Source organism: Pseudonaja textilis, chromosome 7 (assembly GCF_049901715.1).
Source record: "Pseudonaja textilis isolate UNSWEBS1 chromosome 7, rPseTex1.2, whole genome shotgun sequence".
In the NCBI taxonomy this organism is placed as follows: Eukaryota; Metazoa; Chordata; class Lepidosauria; order Squamata; family Elapidae; genus Pseudonaja; species Pseudonaja textilis.
In genome coordinates, this window is record NC_141996.1 from 38,203,554 (window position 1) to 38,226,177 (window position 22,624).

At 42.8% G+C, this 22,624-nt stretch overlaps 1 protein-coding gene across 3 annotated transcripts in view; it reads left to right on the forward strand.

The window, feature by feature from the left end:
* The window catches only part of IGSF3 (immunoglobulin superfamily member 3), a 121,982-nt gene that overhangs the window by 41,851 nt on the left and 57,507 nt on the right, over window positions 1-22,624 (forward strand). The window lies entirely within an intron of this gene.

The following is a 22,624-nucleotide window of genomic DNA, read 5'->3' on the forward strand; positions in this document are numbered from 1 at the left end:
CATTGGCATGAAGAGAAATAGAGTTTTGGTTCATACTGGTGGGAAAGGGCTTCTTTGAATCCTTGTGTCATGGAAAGATATCTAACACCATTTCCCTAGGCTTTTTTTAATTAGCAGATATATCTGATCTGAAAGGAATAGCAAGATCTACAATCATGTTTCTAGGTAAGAGATAAATAAGGCATTGGGTGCTGTTTAGAAAAATAGTGTTTGCAAAATTTGTATGCCTTTGCCTTACTCCCTCCCTTTTATAATACTATAAAGGTAAGAGAGAGGGAAATTGTCAAAGTTATTTATCTGTGTGCAAAGAACTAAGTGGTGATGATGTAAGTATTCCCAATCTACTGCTGAATTCTCTGTCTTAAAAGTAGCAGAATAAATGTTTTGTGCACTATATTTATTAACTCACTCAAATGGCTAAATGGAATCCAACTAAATGATAATTTTCTTCATCTAAATTCCTTTGATTCTTGTTTTGTTGAAACTGTATATAATACCTAAGTACACTAGACATTTTGTTGAAAGTATATGGATTGCCACAACAGTTGAAAGCAACAATACATCTAGTTTAATGCTTTACCTGATTTTGGTTCAGAGAAATGCATGAAATTACCCCACAATAGAGAAAACATCTTTTACATTTTTAAGGGTTACAAATTGTTATGTCGGAAATAAAGGTATTTAGTGTTATTGCTAAATTTGTTTCTGTTTGTTTGTTTTTAGATCTATTTTTTGATTGTCTAATAACACAAATATACATGATACTTTATAGATGTGAAGACAGGATGGTCTCAGCATATGATGTTCAATTAAAATGTGTTTACTTTTCATTCCCTTAATTTTCATACCTCATTAGGTCTAGAAAGAGGTTTATGCTTTCAAAGCTTATATTTCAATTGTTATTGCCATTTATACTTCTAACTAAGTCAGTTAAATATATTTATTATTTATACTTATTTATCAGTTCTTAAAATTTTGTGAGAAACACTAACTCGTATAATAAACCTTTGTTATACATAAGGGGATTCTGCAAGCACTTTTTGAATAACAAATTTCATTAAAAACTAGAAGCCTTCTTGGTCCAGCCCAACACTGGTTTACTTTCCTTGGTGAAATTTGAGCCAATAATCATGCCAAAAGAGGAAACTGGGATCTGATACTTTATTTCTCCCTCGAGCTGCTCGGATCATCCAGAGAGTGGGAGGTGCTCCAGTCTGCGTCTGTGTAGGCTGAGCTTAATTACTGAGGAACGCTCCGCCCTCTGTCACGTGGTCCCTTGTAGCGTTCCCCAGTTTTATGCTCAGCCTTCGCAGAGTTAGGCTGTGTGTTTTGATTGTGCTTCCCACTCTTTGGCTGATTCAAGCAGGATAATATTTCAATTACAGGTTTGATTTCAGCTTATTATTTCCTTAGCCTCTGCACATCTGTGGGTGTCTTGAGACTTAGGGGTGTGCGTTTTTGCCCCAGGGGGCTGAGCGGGCGGCTTAGCAGCGCTTAGCGCTAACCCCCCCCTCTGCCGTTTATTTTCTTTCCGTTCCTGCCTTGCCGTCCCTATGCCTTTCTAGAGGTCCGGAGCCTTTTATTCTGGTTTTCCCCCCACTAACGGCAATCGCCCAGACAGAGGCGATTTCAGCGTCCTCGCCCTCGTGGCTTGCAGGACGCACCCGCCCTGAGCCACCCGCTTCGTTTTTTGCTTTCGATTTCCAGGCAGCCGCCATTTTGGGCGCCGCCTCGTGGCCGGGCGCCATTTTGCAGGCCTCCTATTGCTGTGACGATCTGCTGGCCCTAGCCTTAGGCTCCCAGGCCTAGTAGGGCTGATCTCTCTATCTCCCTCTCCCCTCAAAAGGGGAAAAAACTGTACTTTATTTTATTACTTGTTGGTGTAAGTGTTGGCTCCCGCAGCAGAACTCAGGGCGGGGAAGTAGAAAAGCAGCCACTCCCTCCCTGAGGGGGGGCAAGCTGCCTGAGGCCTTGTATTGTGGCGTTGATTTGGCTAATTGGCTTCTTCTTCCTTTTACCAACTGCCAGGTTGTTATTCAGTCCCTAATACAGAATATCTTCATATTTCTTTACATTGGTGATCCAGCCTCACCCAATTGGCATTTATTCTCTCTCAGATTTGCTTAGAGAGACTTAGCCTCCCATCACTGCCCCTGTAGTGTGTTTTTCCTGGATCCTTATCCTGGTGGGACATATTTGTGCATTAAAAGTCTACATCTGTGGCAGTTTTAAAAAATTTTTCCTTTTTTTGGTCATATTTTTCAGATTATTCATTGCAAATTCCAAAAGGGGGCGCGGGCCAGTTTCTGGATACCCGGCCTTACCCAGGTCGTATCCTAGGCATGCCAACCGCCTGTACACATATATATATTTCTATATATATTCATATTGATACTTCTGTTGTTTCACCATGGCAGATGATAACCCTAACTCCCGCCATTCTTTGAAGGCAAAATCTAAGTCCCATCATGTGCGCAGACAGGCTAAGGAAACCTCCCAGGAGGCTTCTAAGGCCTCTCAAAGGGATGCCTTAAGGCATCATAAGGCACTAGAGAGGGAGTTCGATAGGCGCTCTAGGGTGACTCAACCAACACCCCCAGCCGCCCCTTCTACTTCCAGGCACCCCCCCCCTCCAGTTTGTTCCCCTCTCTCCAGGCACAGCTCATCCCAGGAGTCTCATGCCCCTGGACCAGCTATCAGCCGGATGCCTGAAGCAACCTTCACTCCCACGGCCGCTGGCCTAAGACAAGAGGACCCGCCCACGATCGAGATGCCTGAGTACATGAGAACTTGGATGAGCAGGCTATTCGACAGGGGATAGCTCAAGGCATGCAGCAGATGGCCGGACCAAGCCTTCCTCAGACGGCTTCTGCACAAGAGCCAGTGCCAACTAGGTCCATGCCCACCCTGGACCCCGCTCCTGGTCAGGTACCCTCCCGGGGGGCCAGTCCTCTTCCAGAAAGGGAACCGGAGGAGGGAATGGAAATTTTAGACCAATACAGGGAGGAGGAGGAGGACCTTGAATGGGGATCCACCTTCCATGGGGAACCCTTTTCGGATTTAGACCCGATGGAAGCAGAGTTGTCGGAGGACGAGGGCCTTACCCCCGATCAGCCTTCCTTTGTGGGGTTATTCAAGCCCCACATGTTCAAGTCCATCTTGTTCAAGGCCAAGAACACCTCGGGCCTGGCCACTCAACTCCCCCCTGCCCCCCTCTCCTCTGGGGAGGAACCGGAGGACGCAATGTTCAAGCAGCCCGTGGTGGCCGAGGATGTGATTCCCGCCCCTCCCATTTTCCATGATCTGGTTTCTAACCAACTGGTCTTTATGGGGGCTCCTCTGGCCCCATCCACACAGGATAAGAGGTTGTTTAACCTCGAACCGAGTTTCTGCTCCCTCCTCAATACCCCGGAGGTGGACAAGCCCATTATTGGTCTGGCCTCTTCCTCCCCGAGTGACCCCCTGGAGGCCCTCAAACCCGAGGATAGGAGGTCTGAATTGGCCTTGCGTCGGGCTCATCTAGCCGACGCCTGGGCAATTAGATCGGCCACCGCAGCCTCCTTCTTTACCAGATCCTCTATCCGGTGGCTCCGTCAACTGAAGTCACACATCCCTCCATCCAATATATGGGCGCTTCAGGACATAGCCAAAATCACAGCGGCGGTAGAGTTCTCAGCTGATGCCACGTACTATTCGGTTAAATTCGCCTCCCGGGCGTTAGCGTCTCAGGTCACTGCCCGCTGCCTGCTCTGGCTCAAACCATGGCAGGCGGACGTGAAGAACAAGGTCAAGCTGGCCTCCGCCCCCATTAGGGGGGAGAAGCTTTTTGGGCCGGCCCTGGAACCCCTCTTGGCCGAAACTAGGGGAAAGAAGAAATTCCTTCCTCCTCTTTTTCGGAGGCCTGACTCCCGAACCCCTCAGCCCTTTCGAAAAGGGTCCTCCCAGTCCCCCTTCCCCCCCAGGTACCTGAGGCCTCCCCCGTATAGAGCATCATATCCCCAGGATCGATCCGACTCGAGCGATCGAAATAGGAGGGGCGGAGGATTTAAGCGTCCCTTCAGGGGTTCCGGGGGGAGACCCTTCCGACGCTCCAAATAGATCCTGTCTCTTTCCCCCCATTGGTGGTCGGCTGAGACATTTCGCCGACCTGTGGGATTCTACCACTTCCGACAAATGGGTCAGGGACTCCATTAGGTTTGGACTTGGAGTTCAACTCTCAACCTCCCAAGTTCTTCATGTCATCTCCTCCCTCTAGGGACCCCTCCAAACGCAAATTAATGGACTCTGCCATCCACCACTTACTCTCCATCCAGGCCATCCAGCCAGTTCCTTCCTCTCAGCGAGGCCAGGGCTTCTATTCCCACCTCTTCGTGGTTCCCAAGTCCTCGGGGGGATGGAGGGCTATCCTGGACCTCAAACGACTCAACCGCTTCCTAACCCTCCGCAAATTCAAAATGCACACCCTTCAATCCATTTTGCAGGGCACCAGGCAAGGTGATTGGCTATCTTCTATAGACCTCTCTGAGGCATACCTCCACATCCCAATTCGGCCTTCCCACTCCAAATTCCTTAGATTCTGTTACAATCACCATAATTTCCAGTATATGGCCCTTCCCTTTGGGTTAGCTTCCGCTCCCAGAGTTTTCACTAAGATCCTCGCGGCCCTGGCAGCTCGCTTAAGGGACTACCCGGTCCGGCTCCACTGCTATCTGAATGATATCCTCATCCTGTCCCATTCCCAATCCCAAGCAGAACTGGACACCAAGACTACCCTCTCTGCTCTCCAGGCCCATGGTTTTCTGGTCAACCAAAAAAAGAGCCAACTGGTCCCTTCTACCCGAATTGCCCACTTGGGGGCCATCCTTGACACGGTGCAGGAAAAAGTGTTCCTTTCCCCAGAAAGGCTCCAGAGTATTCGAAATTCAATTCAGGTTATTCGACGATCAAAGAGGGCTTCTCTATTAGAATTGTCTAAATTACTGGGAAAAATGGTTTCATGCATCTCTATTATTCCTTGGGCCCGTCTTCATACTAGGTCCCTGCAGTGGCTCCTGCTCCCATTTCAAAGGTCCGGCAGAAGCAACTCAAAATCCTCCATCAAGGTACCTCCAAAGGTCCTCTCATCTCTCCTCTGGTGGACCAACCCTGCCATCAACAGGGGTCATCTCTTCAAAGATCCCCAGCGTCTCATCATCACCACAGACACCAGCCTGAGCGGCTGGGGCGCTCACATCCAGTCCCTTACAACGCAGGGCAAATGGTCCCAAGCAGAGCGGGCCTGCAGCATAAACTAGCTGGAGCTCCACGCCATCGACCTGGCCCTGCGCCATTTCCTGCCTCAGGTACGCGGGCGGCACTTCCTTATTCTCACAGACAACGTTACCGCCAAGGCCCATGTCAACAAGCAAGGCGGGACCCAGTCTATCCGGTTGATTTTAGAGGCCGAAAGACTCTGCCGTTGGGCAGAGCGTCACCTCCTCTCGATCAAAGCAGAACACATTTCGGGGGCCTCAAACACCCGAGCGGACTGGTTAAGCAGGGCCACCGTGGACCAGTCCGAGTGGCGCATTCACCCATCCCTTTTCAGGGAGGCGACCATGATCTTCGATCTCCCGTCAGTGGATCTCTTTGCATCCCCCCGCAACACCCAGCTCCCTCGGTTCTTCTCCAGATTCCCTTCCCCCGGGGCTGAGAATCACGATGCACTTCGCTGTCCGTGGCCCCCGGGACTCCTGTACGCCTTCCCCCCGTTAGCTTTACTTCCCAGAGTCATTCAGAAACTGATCCAGGAGAAGGCAGATCTGATTTTAGTGGCCCCCCCATTGGCCCAGGCGGCTGTGGTTTGCGGACCTCCGCAACCTTTCGGTGTCTCCCCCGTGGAGAATCCCTCCGGACAGGATCTCCCTGTCTCAGGGGCCCATTCAACATCCGGAGCCCCAATGGCTCCAACTAACCGTGTGGAGGTTGAGCGGGAAAAGTTGAGGAAGGAGAATTTATCTGACCAGGTCATTAACACGATCCTGGCCGCCAGACGGCCTTCAACCAATCGGATATACAATGCTACCTGGGTCAGCTTCTGCAGGTGGTGCCATGCCTCCATGGTCAACCCGCTCTCGCCTTCGGTGGCCCAGATTTTGAATTTTCTCCAGGATGGGCTCAAAAAAGGTCTCTCACCTAATACCTTGAGACGCCAGGTCGCGGCCCTCTCGACCGTCGTCTCCGGCGACATTCTGGGTCCCCTCTCTCACCATCCCCGTATCAGGGCCTTCCTCAGGGGAGCTACTAACCTCCGTCCCCCTGCCGTGCACCGGTACCCCACTTAGGACCTTAACAAGCTCCTGGTGGCCCTAACCTAACCTCCTTTTGAGCCTATTAGAGAATCCTCTCTCCAAACTTTGACCTTTAAGGTAGTGTTCCTGGTGGCAATTACCTCCGCTCGCCGAATTTCGGAGATCGCTGCCCTTTCAGTGAGAAAGGACCTTTGTATCTTCCATTCCGATCGGGTGGTCCTACGCCCCGACCCGACCTTCTTGCCCAAGGTCAATTCAGCCTTCCACAGGGCTCAGGAGCTTACACTCCCGAACTTTTGTCCCAATCCTTCGCGGGAAAGGGAGAAACGATGGCACACCCTAGATGTGAGGCGGGCCCTCTGCATATACAATAACCGCACGCAACCCTTTAGAAGGTCCGAGTGCTTATTTCTCTCCTTCCAGCCCAAGTCCTTAGGCCACAAAGTGTCCCCTTCCACCATCGGGCGATGGATCAGAGCCACCATCGCCAAGGCTTATTCGTCTCAGGCCTTGCCAGTTCCAGCGGGGTTATGGCGCATTCCACCAGAAGTGCGGCCACCTCTGCGGCCTGGGCTACCCAGGCTCCAATCTCAGACATTTGTCGGGCCGCCACCTGGGCTTCCCCCTCCCCTTTCATTAGGCACTATAAGATTGACATCTTTGCGTCAGCGGAGGCCTCGTTTGGTAGACGAGTCCTCCAGCGGGTCATCGAGGACCCAGGGGAGCTTCCACCCCAGACGGATTCCCTCCTGTAGGACAGCCAAGCTTTGGTATGTCCCACTCTCTGGATGATCCGAGCAGCTCGAGGGAGAATGGGCGTTGGTCTTACCTGACACGCCATTTCTAGTCGAGCTGCGAGGATCATCCAGCCCCACCCTTTTTTATTTTTTTCCGTCTGGGGGAACCTTGTTTCAGCCAATGATACCTTAAGCCTAGTTAGATGAGAGTTAGACGACTTTCCTCCTCTCTCGACTTCGCATAAACTGGGGAACACTACAAGGGACCACGTGACAGAGGGCGGAGCGTTCCTCAGTAATTAAGCTCAGCCTACACAGACGCAGACTGGAGCACCTCCCACTCTCTGGATGATCCTCGCAGCTCGACTAGAAATGGCATGTCAGGTAAGACCAGCGCCCATTCTGTGCAAAAGTAAAGTTGTACACCTGGGATCCAAGTACAAATCAAGTGTGCTGATATTCAGCAAACAGTTTTTAATATCATAAAACCACATATAAACATCAAAATACTTTTCCTGATTTATTAATTTGAACTAACATCCCATAATAGGCATGGAGGTACAGGTCATTTTCTTCATCTAAATTCCTTTGATTCTTGTTTTGTTGAAACTGTGTATAATACTGTTATATACAGGGAGGAGTTTCAAGAGCAGGCAACAGTGTTTAAATCGAAAGTACATTCCATTCATATTTTCTTCAAAGACTGATTAGATGGCTGAATCTTCTTTTTTCATGGATGGCTCCATGAAAAAATCTAATTGGAGACCATGATTGATGACTCTTGGCTATGGACATTTTTTGTTGGATGATACATCCAGAGGGGTGGGGGGAAAAGCAGGATCAAGGGACAGTGAATCTCAGAATTGGCTACACCCAGGTTAGTGCCGGACGTAGAATGTTACTTTCAAGTAAATCCTCTTTAGTTTTGGTTTGAGGGTCATGATTTAATTGGAGTAACTGCCGGAACCCTGACATAAGCTATCCACAAAAGATCAAGTCCTCACACAAGTGCTCAAATGAGTGTGGAGGGAGTGGCCAAAGGGGTCTGTCAGAGCAGAGTTCCAGCCTTTCCACGTCCGGCAACATGAGCTGTCCCCATGCAGAAAGTCTGTTTATTGTGGGAAGTAGGGTAATTGTCCCACAGAAGCTGTGGCAGCCAGTCCTGGAAGCCTTACATGTAGGCCACCCAGGCATCATCAGAATGAAAGCGCACACCTGCAGCTATGTTTGGTGACCCAACATGGACAATTGCAAAGCCATTGCAGAATGGGTCACTTCTTGCAAACCATGCCAGGAGATGAGACCAGCACCACCCTCTGCCCCAACATGCGAGTGGGAAGTGCCCAAGTCACCCTGGTCAAGAATCCACATTGATTTCGTAGGGCCATTCCAAGGGCAAACATTTATCGTGCTCGTTGACGCCTATTCCAAATGGCTGGAGGTGGTCTTGATACCATCAACCAACTCAGAGACTGTCATCAAGGCCTTATTAAAATTGTTCGCGACTCATGGACTACCAAATGTCCTGGTGTCTGACAACAGCCCACAATTCATGACCCCAGTTTGAACTATTTCTAGCAAGTCACGGCATCCGCCATGTACTAATCTCACCATTCCGGCCAGCAATGAGCAGGCAGAGAGAATGGTGTGTTCAGCAAAAGAGACATTAGCAAGAATGGGGACTGGCAAACTCAAATTGCCTAATACCTGTTAGTCCAGCATGTTACATCCAGTGCCACAACTAACAGAAGCCTAGCTGAACTTTTAATGGGTCACCAGCTAAGAACAGACCTAGACGGACTACACCCTGAATACATTGCAGAGACACCCCCCCCCCCAACCTCGACCAGTCTACACCCACAACTATGCCAGGGGTGCTTCTGGATTCCATGCCAAATTGTAGCAGTCACTGGACCGCAGTCATACAGAGTAGAGCTGGAGGACGGCCGCATATGGCATCAACACATCAACCAACTTTGCAGCCATTTGGGCACTTCCGTCTGCCACCAGCCAGAATGGACTTAGCCTGAAACAAACTACGCCTGTGACACACAAAGACTGAGGTTCCGTTGAGATCAGAGCCTGCAACAAACCTAGACAATGCTACACGAGTACCTGGAGAACAGGGAGCCAGTCAGCGCAGAACCGGTTCCACCAGTGCCAGAGACGCCTGAGGCCAAGTTCCTGACGAGGCCTCAGGAAAATCCAGCAGCAGCAGCAGCAGCTGACCTGCCTGGTCAAAGCGCTGCTCAGAATGAACTGCATGATTACGTCTGTTAAGAATAGACCAATGATATGTCTTGGTGGGTAGGGGTCTTAAATATTATAAATAGTTACTGAAACCTTGAGCTGAAGTCTTCACTCAGGTCACCTGTTTAAGCAGGAGAGTTGCTTTAAAATGATTGGTCACCCGGCTGACAACTCCCTATAAAAGGAGCACTGTCAACCAGACTGTTCGCTGGTTGTTTCACTAAGATAATAAGGAGCTTTAGCAGAAGATCACTCTGTGTCTTTCCATTCAACACAACAATTATAAAAAATATTCCTTCAGCATAACTGCTAATAATTTCATTTTAAAAGTGTGAAAAATATTAGAATCTTTAGTTTTTTATTAGAGACTGCTTATAAAGATAAATTATATTAGATAAATACCAGTTGAGGGTTGAGGAAAGAAACTCAGAAGCTGACAGGTATTGTCTTTTAGTTCATTGCAATCTAGGGTTTCTGAAATATTTAGGCTGTAAACGTTTTAAGTATTTAGGTTAAAGCATGCCCTTGAGCTTAGATCTTTCTTTCTTTCTTTCTTTCTTTCTTTCTTTCTTTCTTTCTTTCTTTCTTTCTTTCTTTCTTTCTCTCTCTCTCTCTCTCTCTCTCTCTCTCTCTCTCTCTCTGGGGAATAAAATCCAACTGTTAGGAAAGATCCCGATTAAAGCCTTAAGGTAAAACCTCATTACTAAGAGTTAATTGAAGATATCTGAGCCTGGACAGACCAGAGACAGTGATTGTGGTGTCTTATGGTAGACCAGAAGCAATTGTGGACTTTCTAAATGCGAAATACAATAAATAGACTGTTAACAGAGGGCTTTGAAGTTTAATTCAGCTGTTGGTTTTACCTGTTAACTTTGTTTCCATATAGTTGATAAATGTCAGGCTAAGTAGGTTTGGTAATCAGTATTCTAGAAATTTAGAAATTATGTACCAGTTTCTCAAAGGGGGGGGGGAGTTATTATTTTTGAAGTATAATTACCAGGGGGACAATTTATTTATTTTTTTCATTTTCATTTTAAGTACTTCTTTCTGTAGTCTTATTTAATCGTGTTTTGTCTCTGTATTTTTCTTCTTTTTTGGTGTTCGTATTTTAATGCATTGAGTAAAATAAAAAATTGATTGGAAAAACAATTGGATTTTGATAATATTCCAGTTAGACAACTTTTTTTCATGTTTTATAAAAGTGGTTACATAAATTAATGGAATTTTGTTCATAGTGTATTATAATTTAAAATTAATTTAGTTGTCATCTTGTCCTTGTATGTGCTTTGTTCTTGCACTTCTCAGATAAGGCAGATTTGCTTAGCAATCTCTGTTTAGAATCTAATTTGATCAGAAACTGAATATTGATGGAATATGAACTAAAGCAGATTTAGTCAGTTTGTCATCTTATTTCTTTCCATGTGGCTTTGAAATTGTAGGATAGCAGGAGTAATACCTGCTCTATCTATTCCTAGTCTCATGTTCCCAGTTATTCCCCATAAACTCCATATGTATGAAAAGGGAACAGTATTTACTCCGCATTTCTAGACTTTCTTTGTAATCAGAAACCCAACCAATATTTAAACCTCCCAAAGATGTATGCATAATCCCTTGAACATAAATAAAATACAGAATTAATTGGAAATGTGGTAGAAAAATTGGTCTGAGTTCTTTTTCTCCACTTTCCCAAGCTGTAGTTGATGTTTGTAGTGAAGAGAACTACATAAGACTTTACATAATATTATTATATACCTTTGTGATCTTGCCTAGGAGGTCTGCCACCCACATTGTTTCAATAACGATTAAATTTGTGAGTAAAGATGTCATTCTGTCATTCACTTTTGTATGTAACTTAGGAAATTTGTACTGATGATTCTCTCTTCAGAGAAGACGTATCCAGCAGTTCTTCCATTTGGACTACTTGTAAAAATAGTAAGGATACTGTAGCTGAAACTGACGTATCCTGAAACAGGCTAAATTTGTGTTCTACACTACAGTGTCTACAGATGATTACGCCTTTGGATATGCTGTCTGGAAATGATAGAAACTAACAACTTTTTCAGTAGTACCTTCATCTGTTCCATATTCTGTACTTGTTTCTGTGTTGAGGACACATGCTTAGTAAAATAAACATGAAATCTGTTCTGAGAGGAACATATTTTTTAGTAATTAAAACTGAGTTTCTTTCAGCTTAAGACAGGATGTACACTGTTTTTTCAGAATAAAACATTTTCATAATCTAACATACGACGTATTTTAATATATACTGCTCAAAAAAATAAAGGGAACACAAAAATAAGACATCCTAGATCTGAATGAATGAAATATTCTTATTAAATACATTGTTCATTTTATAGTTGAATGTGCTGACAACAAAATCACACAAAAATTATCAATGGAAATCAAATTTAGCAACCCATGGAGGTCTCAATTTGGAGTTACACTCAAAATTAAAGTGGAAAAAAACACTACAGGCTGATCCAACTGTGATGTAATGTCCTTAAAACAAGTCAAAATGAGGCTCAGTAGTGTGTGGCCTCCACGTGCCTACACCTGGGCATGCTCCTGATGAGGTGGCGGATGGTCTCCTGAGGGATCTCCTCCCACACCTGGACTAGAGCATCCCCCAACTCCTGGACAGTCTGTGGTGCAATGTGGCGTTGGTGGATGGAGCGAGACATGATGTCCCAGATGTGCTTAATTGGATTCAGGTCGGGGGAACGGGCGGGCCAGTCCATAGCATCAATGCCTTTGTCTTGCAGGAACTGCTAACACACTCCAGCCACATGAGGTCTAGCATTGTCTTGCATTAGGAGGAACCCAGGGCCAACCGCACCAGCATATGGTCTCACAAGGGGTCTGAGAATCTCATCTCAGTACCTAATGACAGTCAGGCTACCTCAGGCAAGCACATGAAATGCCACCCCACACCATTACTGACCCACTGCCAAACCGGTCAAGCTGGAGGATGTTGCAGGCAGCAGAACATTCTCCACAGTGTCTCCAGACCCTGTCACATCTGTCACATGTGCTCAGTGTGAGCCTGCTTTCATCTGTGAAGAGTACAGAGCGCCAGTGGAGAATTTGCCAGTCTTGGTGTTCTCTGGCAAATGGCAAACGTCCTGCACAGTGTTGGGCGTCGGGCCCTCATACCACCCTCATGGACTCTGTTTCTGACCGTTTGAACAGCCACATGCACATTTGTGGCCCGCTGGAGGTTATTTTGCAGGGCTCTGGCAGTGCTCCTCCTTGCACAAAGGTGGAGGTAGCGGTCCTGATGCTGGGTTGTTGCCCTCCTACGGTCTCCTCCACATCTCCTGATGTACTGGTCTGTCTCCTAGTAGCGCCTCCATGCTTTGGACACTACACTGACTGACACAGCAAACCCTCTTGCCAAGCTCGCATTGATGTGCCATCATGGATAAGCTGCACTACCTGAGCCACTTGTGTGGGTTGTAGACTCCGTCTCATGCTACCACTAGAGTGAAAGCACTGCCAGCATTCAAAAGTGACCAAACCATCAGCCAGAAAGCATAGGAACTGAGAAGTGGTCTGTGGTCACCACCTGCAAACCACTCCTTTATTGGGCATGTCTTGCTAACTGCCTATGCTTTCCATCTGTTGTCTATTCCATTTGCACAACAGCATGTGAAATTGTCAATCAGTGTTGCTACCTAAGTGGACAGTTTGATTTCACAGAGGTGTGATTGACTTGGAGTTACATTGTGTTTTTAAGTGTTCCCTTTATTTTTTTGAGCAGTCTACTTTAAACAAATAAATTGTGTGCAGGCAAAAGATTTTCTGCCATCTAACTCAGACTTTGATATCTCCTCTGTTCAGATCTGTGTCAGGAATTTTTATGTATTTATTTATTTTTGCTAAATTTAGGCAGACAAGTGAGCGGAGGAAGCCAAGCTAAACTGTTTTGCTAGGACAGATCTCTGAAAAAAGCATAATTATAGTGCAAGCTTTCTTTACCAGCAGTGACTGATTACTGTGAGATACAAGCTTTAAATACTCAATTCCTTAGCTCTCTGAAAGATGTGGGACATGAAAAGAAACGTAAAATAATGAGATAGCACATGTTGTTGCAGAGGCATTAATTTGCCACTGCATGAAACAATACTTTTTAGCTGGCTTCTTGTGTGTGAGAAGAAAATGTTTAAGACAATTTGAATAGCATGTAATTTCCTTTGGGTGATAATTAATATTTCTAAACTCTTTATTTCTTTGAAATTTGGGCATTCTATGTTCATCACTGTTTTTAAATTAATCACAAAATGTCATTGTTTGATATTATTGTTCTTTCAGTTGACTCTGTGAATTCAAATGACTATAGCAGGATAACAACAACAAATAATTGTTCCTAACCCAAGTAATTCACCTGGCAGGAAAATAGTTCACAATGGGAATGCTAATGTTGATATAATTATTTCTGGTCTGAGTCTTGACTGAATCTATAGGACAGCTGATGAAGTAAAAAGAAACAGAAAGAAAGAAGATTGTGAACAAAGAAGAAGGAAGCCTGTATTGTTAAGAAATTTAGACCTGTGCAATAGGCAGATGCCAGGTAGCTGAGAAACAAGCTTGCAAACATGTACATAATCCTTTTTAAGTTAATAAAAGTCTGTTTTACAAAGGTTTAAAAATTATATTGGAATTGAATCAGCCCAGTTTATGTTCAAAGTAGCTTTATTGGATATATTTAAAGGTTAGAATTAAACCTGTGACCCAATGTTTTCATATCTCTCTAACATTATTAAGCACAGCTAATAAAACTGATCCCTGGATAAAGAAAGACTCCAATAGGATCAAACAATAACTTTCAAACTGAGCTTAAAGAGAACCTTCAAATTTTGTCAGTTCTGCTAAATTGACTGTGTCACCTAAAACCTAACTTGAAATCTTCCAGGACCTCAACTTTTAGGTGGAGGGTTACATTTTTGACTCTGACAGCTACTGTTCAAGTCCCTGTGCTTTTCTTGACAAGATTTTGGAAGTGGTTTGCCATTGCCTTCCTTTTTTTGTACCTGTCTTTTTGCCTGAGATGGGACTGGAACTCAACACCTCTGAATTTCTGGCCTGTTACTTAACCATTGTACCAAACTAGCTTTTTTATCCTACATAATAATTTATTTCCAGTTTTATCCTTGCATAAAAAGTCTTGACTGACAGATAACGATACAGAATCCACAACTGAGCTGCTTGAGTAAGGATGTGAAATAGCTCTGTTGTACAGGATCTTCTAAAATACTAGTCTTTGTGGGACTGATATTAATAATACAGAAAATACAGACTGTGGTAAAGTCTGAAATTCTGTCTTTGAAATATTGGAAGCATGACCAATTATAATTTGATAGTTTACTTCAACTCAAGGGCAGATGTCTCTGTCACGAATCAACATTATGCAGAATAGTTTCATTATCAGTTGCTTTCTATGGCCACATACAGTATATATTCCAATTCCATTCGCTTGATAGTAGTGTCTAACACAGAACTTGCAAACTCTATCTTCAGGGATATAGTTTTTTTTCCCCTTTGCTTCACTGCATGACTAGCTTTAATATTTTTCACAAAATTTAGAACTAATGAAATGCAATCTTCTTTGCTCTTTTTCAAAACTAACATTAATTCTCCTTTTTAATATTCTTTGCAATTGCTGTCATAATAAATGTGATAAGTATTAACACTGGAAATCACAATTATTTGTAGAAAAATAGGGAAAGGCAAAATAAATTCAGGATATTTATCAGCATATATTTAAAATTTGAAAATGAATAGAGAAAATTGTTTATTTTTTGTGTGTCAGCTTTCCTTTCTTAAAAATAAACTTGATAACAACCACTGCAGGAAAAAAAATCTGTTTTATAATAACATTTTTTAGTAAACAGGCAAATTCTAAAACGGGCATATAACCTTTATGGCGTTGGCATTTTAGCCTTTATGGCACTGGCATTTACAAAATGGTTACTATGCCCTAGTATCACTATCAGATATTTATCACTAGAAAATGAACTAACTTTCCAAGGTATTTTTTACCATTCTCTGTGAAACTCAAAAACATTGCTTTAGGTTAGAACTGTGCAATCTGAAGCACCATGCCTACTTTAGATCTGAGTAAGTTCATGAAGAAATTGGTGACTTTGGTCTTCCTCCTTAAAAATTGATTGGTATAAAAATTTCTCTTTTGGTTACTTAAAAAGAAAAATAAGAAAAATTCTTTCAAATACCCTCTGAAACCAATTATAAATGTATTATTAACTCTTCTCTGTTCTTTTACACATTGATTTTTAAAAGAGGAAAGTATGATGAAGGCCATATAATTAGAGTGAATGTGTCAAAAGGTGAAATATCCATTATACTCTTCTCTGCCCCTGTCATATTAATAGCCTTCAAAATACAGACTTCTGATGTAAACTAAAGAAGAAATGTTCTACAAAGAGGTGAAATATCATTCTCGTAATAGTGGAATTGGGATTTTTTTAATTCCAAGATTAATTCCTTCACCTCAGTAAATGCATTTCTTCAACAGAAAAAGTGAAATAAGTGATACTGGTGTGTCATTCTGCAAATCTGCAAATATTTTACTTTCAGGTACAGGTTGATAAAGATGCTTACTATGAACAGATTTCCTGTTTTGTTTTTCCTTCTGTGTCCTGGTTTATGAGAGTAATAAGAACCATTCATATTTACAGCAGGACGGGCATTGCAGACATAATTCCAATAATCCCTGATTATGGTTGTGCTGGCTAGGACTGATGGAAATTGAAATATAGTAATATGAAGAGGCACAGATGCTTTCTTTTATAGAAATTATATATTGCCTACAGGACTTCAATGAATTTTATTTTTCAGTATTCACTAAATACCGGCAACTTACACTATGTATTCTAATCATATTTTCAATAATTTTCTAATATGTTTTTACTAGAATTATCATTTTGGGGGTAAAGAGACACTGTAGTAAAAGTAGTCCAATCCTTTTCCACGGACTGAATATTCTGATTTATGTCTTTTTGTTGTTGTTGTTACCTTTAAAAGAGCTATAAAAATTAAAGGCAGTAGAAGTTAAATGAATAATAATAAAATAATATCACCTTTTACCAGAATTAAATATATTTAACGTCAGGCTTTCTTTAGAATGAAGCCATGTGTAGAATTTTGTGGCCTTTAACAAATGGCTATTAAAAATATATATTAAGGCAGGCTCCCATTTAAAGAATGCTCTAAAATTCAGCTGCTAGAGGAATAATTAACATGTTATTAAACTTTAATTTTTGTACTCTCAAAATCCATACATGATCATTCCTATTTATAGCCTTTCCATTTCTTTTAAAATACTCAATAGCCTTGCATAATAACTGCATCACCCTCACCTATTTTCCAACTATAATTATTTCTCTGTCTTTGGATTTCTTATAGGACTCTACTATTATATCTTTTGTTTTAGTTATTCCTTTCCAAATACTTAAATATTTAATTTTATTAGATTTGTTTTGTAAATTTGGAAGGTTGCCCAACTCCAAAGTGACTCTGAGTGACTTAAGCTAACAGAGAGAAAGTGGTGGGGGGGGGATAAAATGCATGCGTATCTATACAAAATCAAGCAATAAAAATCAGTAGGGGACTGATAGACAGCCTAACTCCATGACTGGGAAGAAAACTGGTTTTTCAAAGCTTTTTAAAGAATCTTAGTACAGTGAAAGCCAGGGAAATATCTGGGGAGGGCAATGTTCTTCCAAAGGACAGATCTGGTGACAGAGAAGGTTTTCCAGGGTCCCACTAAATTATATTGTTCAATTGAGAGGATCTGGAGCACCCTCACGTCCCCCAATTTTAACTGACTTGCCGAAACCACTGGAAATGGTTTCAGTTTAAGGTCAGCCTCTCAAATATTTAGACTCTTTCCTATGAAACAAGAACCAGTTCGGTGTAATGATTAAAATTCCAGGCTAGAAATCAGAAGACTGATTTCTAATAATTCTCACTCAGTCCTTGAAAGGAGACAATGGCATTCCATTTCTGAATATGTTGCCAAGAAAACTGTAGGGACTAGTCCAGACAGTCACCGGGAGCCTTGAAATCTCTCTCTCTCTCTCTCTCTCTCTCATTCTCCTACTTACACACACACACACACACAAAATCCTATGAAGTGCTTTATTGGTGAAAGCCAGCAGTTGTATACAGTTTATCTTCAACTTATGCAACAATTGGGTAATTTCCATTGCTAAGCAAGACAGAAGTTAAGTGAGTTTTGCCCCATTTTATGACTTTTCTTGCTATAATTGTTAAGTGAATCTCTGCAGTTGTTAAGTTAGTAAGATGGTTGTTAAATGAATCTGGCTTCCCCATTAACTCTGATTAGACTTAGAAGATCACAGAAGGTGATCACTTGATCCCAGGGCACTGCAATATATGCCAGTTGCCAAGAGTCCAAATTTTAATCAGGTGGCTATGGTAATGCTGCAAGGATCATAAGTTAACAGATAATAAAAGTTGGAAGGGACCTTGTACGTTATCTAGTCCAAACCCCCACCCAAGCGGGAGACCCTACACTATTTCTGACAAATGGCAGTTCAATCTCTTCTTGAAAGTCTCAGGTTACTTTTTTCAGTGCCACTATAATTTTGAACAGTCGCTAAACAAATGGTTGTAAGTCAAGGACTTCCTGTATCCTCAAGCCAACCTACAATTAATGGAGTTCATAGAGCAAGATGACCACAGGTGTATCAAAATACTCCTGTAGCTGCTTGCATTACTGCATTTTGGACCAGCTGTAGCTTTTGGGTAGTCTTCAAGGGCATCTCCAGGTAGAAAGCACATTGCAGTAATCCAGTCATGAGGTGATTAGGGCATGAGTTCCAAATGGGCTGCTCAAGGGGGTTAGTGTGCACATGCATGCAGCTCCACTTGCATGAGTGGCAGGTGAGTGCACACGTGTACAGCTTGCCTCCCACTTGCACAAATGGAGTTGCAGAATGAGAAACACAGAATGAGAAAACTGTAATTGAAAATACATTTGTTTGTATAACTCAGGGGTAGTCAACCTTTTTATACCTACCACCCACTTTTGTATCTCTGTTAGTAGTAAAATTTTCTAACCACCCACCAGTTCCACAGTAATGGGGATTTATAAAGTAGGGAAAAAATCCCCTACCGCACACCATGAAAGCTGGAATGCCCACTGGTGGGCGGTAGGGACCAGGTTGACTACCACTTGTATAACTGAATGTTTCAATAAAATAGGCAAAGTTTAAAGAAAATTATTAGCAGAAATAAAATATCTCATCAAGCTTCAAGGACACATATGTCCATTTTGCAATTATGCAAGTTAGTTTGTTATTACAGGTAGTCCTCAACTTATGACCACAATTGAACCCCAAAATTATGTTGCTAAATGAGAAATTTGTTAAGTGAGTTTTGCCCCATTTTACAACTTTTCTTGCCACATTTGTTAAGTGAATCACTGCAGTTGTTAAGTTAGTAATATGTTAAATTAATAAAACAGTTTTTAAGTGAGTCTGACTTCCCATTGACTATGCTTGTTAGAAGGTTGCAAAAGGTGATCATATTACTGTGGGGCACTGCAACCATCATAAATGTGAGACAAATGTCAAGCATCTGAATGTAAATCACATGACCAGGTGGATGCTACCCATGATCATAAATGTGAAAAATGTCATAATTCATTTTTTTTCAGAGCAGTTGTAACTTCAAACAGTCACTAAGCCTACTGTTGTAAGTCAAGGACTACCTGTATTAAGGTTGACATATTCCACAAATATATTTATGTATAATATTTTTGAATTTTGAATTCTGCTGTATAATGCAGTATTGGTGCGGTGTCGAGATTTTTTTATTCAATGTGTGGAGGGTGAAGGATGTGTGTTGTGTTTATTTTCATGGTCATGATGTGCACTGAAGATGATGTTTGACTGATTTCGTTGTACAAGGTGCAATGACAATAAAGTAAACTAAATGTAGAGTTTTTGAGTGCATTGTTGTCTTACATTTATTCCTTTTTCTCGGATCTTTATGGAAGATTTTAAATAATTGTGATTATTTAATCACAATACAGCCATTTATTTCTGGAAACAAACCAAAAAGAAGGGATTTCTTTTATGAGTAAGGCTGAATTACTAAACAAATATATTGATTAGAAGAAATGATTAAGCAATTATCATAGTGTAAGAAAATATTTCAATTATGTGGATATTATGGGTAAAATTCATAGCAAGTACCTTGATAATAATTTTTTAGAAATAATTGTTTTGCTTTTGATAAATACTGTGATCTGCCCGTAATAATCATGATTCAGCTTAAGTCTGCTAGTATGATGATGATAGTCTGATCCTTTTTTAGATTTCTGAAGGCTGCTCTACGGTGAGTTGATTTTGTTCTCGTTTTCTTCTGGCCTGTGAAATGATGATTTGTCTGATATTTTCTTAGTCCAGTAGTTTTAAATGCTCCTTCTAAGGCTACAAAGAATTCCGGGTGATTGGCATAATCTGCCTTATAGTTGAGGCCTTTCTGAAATTAATGGTTATAAGTAGAGGACACCTGTATTTCTATTCTTGTACTCCAATAGAACAATCAATAATTATTTTTATTTGAAACAAAGCATCTCCACATTCTTTTTACACTAGTTTCAAAAAAGCATATTTGTTTTTTTGAATTCGGCAGTGTTGTAGCAGATGCCGATTAATGATAAATACAGTGTTGTGCCTTGTTTCTCTATATGAGATGAAACTACAGTGTTTCAGAGTAACGGTTGTATGTTTCCTCCTCTCTGTGTATGCTTGTGCATATGTATGTATGCATATATGTGTTTAATCAAACAGGATCAGATTCTTGTTCATTCTTTTGAACCATATACTTATACAGTTAATTCTTAAGTGAGTTTGTGGATCATGGCAAATGCCTTGTGATATCATGTGAGGGGGATTTATGGCCTTGAGTCAGAAAGCTGACCTAGTTTCCTATCTTGAAAATAAATGTTCAGTACATGCCACCAGCCCCTTTTCCTCAGTTGCTTGACCGTATCCAATTACTTTGACAGATGTACTTCTTTCATCCTAATCATTTGACACAATTAGTAAACACAAATAAGGATGCTGTTATAACCAGAGGACCGATCTGTGGTATTATTCTGCAGCAGCCAACAAAACTCCATTTTATTCTTCATTGAAAATCGAATAAATAATGAGTGTTCTAGTATCATTTACAAAAACACTAGAAATAATTGAGAATTACAACTCATTTCATAAAGATAAAAGATAAGAGTTTCTCTCCTCAGTAACAATAACTGTGAAATTCATCCCATGCTTTTTATACATTACATAATATCTCTTATAAATATTTTTTATAATTGAGGAAATTAACTGATTTTTATTTTTTTGCTAAAAAGCAATATTTTGTCACTGATTTTTATCAGGAATTATTTAGTTTAAACAGTTTAACTTTTTAAATAAGGGATAGTTAAAAAAAACTGTTAAGCCATAATTAAAAGAAGAAAAGTCCCAAATCATGTTCACATAGTACTCAAGTTTCTTCTTTCTTTTATTTTTATATTTATATTAATATTCTCTGTTTTTATATTTCAGTAATATTTCCAGGAATTTAGGAGGCCAGTTTTTCAATTCCCATTTACACTCAGAATTTAATGCATTATGAACATTCCTGGAAACAGATGGTGGTATATTAGATTAAACTAAATCAATTTGTTTAAATTTAGGTCTGCTATATCAGTGGCTAACACAAAACCATTTGTGTATTTAATTTAATTTAATTTTACAAAGGAAAGTCTAAGGAAGCAGAAATCATCCTTCTCAGTTAATTATCTAAGGAAGTGATGTACAAGTTCCACTTGGTGGAGAGTTTGATTGGACATATTTCCATTTCCCTGACATATCTAGAACCGACAGCACTGATCCTCAATCAACAACACAAACCACCAGCAGTTTACCTCCCAATGACCCTCACCTTATGCAATCTCCTTATCACAAGACTCAACACAAGATTCATTGATGACCCACAGCTGACCCTTCACAAGACCTGCCATAAGATTCTCACTTGACACACCCACATCTCAAGCCCTTATAAACAAAATATTATAAACAGAAGAACACTGACATCCCCTAAACTTGTGATGGTGAACCTATGGGACATGTGCCAGAAGTTGCATGGGGAGCCATTGCCCATTGCTCTTCCGGGTTCTGGCATCAAAAACCAGAAGAGCAGCCACCTGGTGTGCATGTGCACATCAGGAAGATGATATTCTTTCCAGTGTGCACATGTGCACTGGCTACTTGGTCTTCTGGTTTCTGGTGCACATGTGGGCACGAAGACCAGCAACAGGAAATGTATCGGTCACTCATGCCAAAAGACCTGGAGAGGGGCAGAGCTCTGGGACAGCACGGGTGGGCCGGGGCTTCCCTCCCTCTCCGCCCGAGTGGGGTTCTTGCACAGCTCCAGCCCTTGGTGCATCTATGCTCCGGAGTACCTGTCTGGCTTGGGCACCCCAGAAGAGCTGGCTGGCCCCCACATAGCCCACCACTTTTGCCACTGCAACCGGTCACATGCCGGTGAGCCATGTGGGCAGCTCGCCTCCCGCCAGCAGCTCCTCCAGCATTCCGCCTCGAAGTAGCAGTGTAACAGCTGCCACAGGAGGCGAGGGGGCAACAGGGGTGAAGATAGTAGGGCTGGGGCTTCCCTCCTTTTATGGTCCCAGCCATTTTGGCCGGTAGCTCTTCTCCCCTTGATCTTCTCGGTTCAGGTGCGCTGAACATCTAGGGATGGGGCAGCTGTCCACCCAACCAGCAAATGCACCCCAGCTGGCCAAGCGCTCCGACCATGGATGCACATCAGTGCCTCTGGCTGGAGGGTTGGGGCCATACAAGAAGCCTGTTTGGAGGGAGGGAAAGAAGCCCTGGCCTACTCATCCATGCCTCCGCTGTCCCCTCACCCCTGGCAGTGGCGGTGGCTGTTGTGCTGCCACTTCCTGGTGGGATACTGGAGGAGGAGCTGCCACAGAGGAGGCGAGCTGCCCGCATGGCTCACCGGCATGGGAGCAACTGCGGTGGCCGGCCAGTCGCTCCTGCCCTTCTCTCTACAGCTGCCGCTCTTCTGGGAAGGCGGGGCTGTGCAGGAGCTGAGCCAGGTGGGAAGAATGCATATCAGCCAGGAAGCCGTAAGAGGCGTGCCAGCTAGGAATCTGTCATGCTCCCTTGGAAGAAGTGGCAGAGGGTAGCTGCGCTGGCCTATTCCGAGGCCAAGAAGTGGCTCCGGCTTTCTAGCAGAGGAGACTTCAGTGTGTATGTCCCAGTACCCCAATGGGGGTTGGGGATA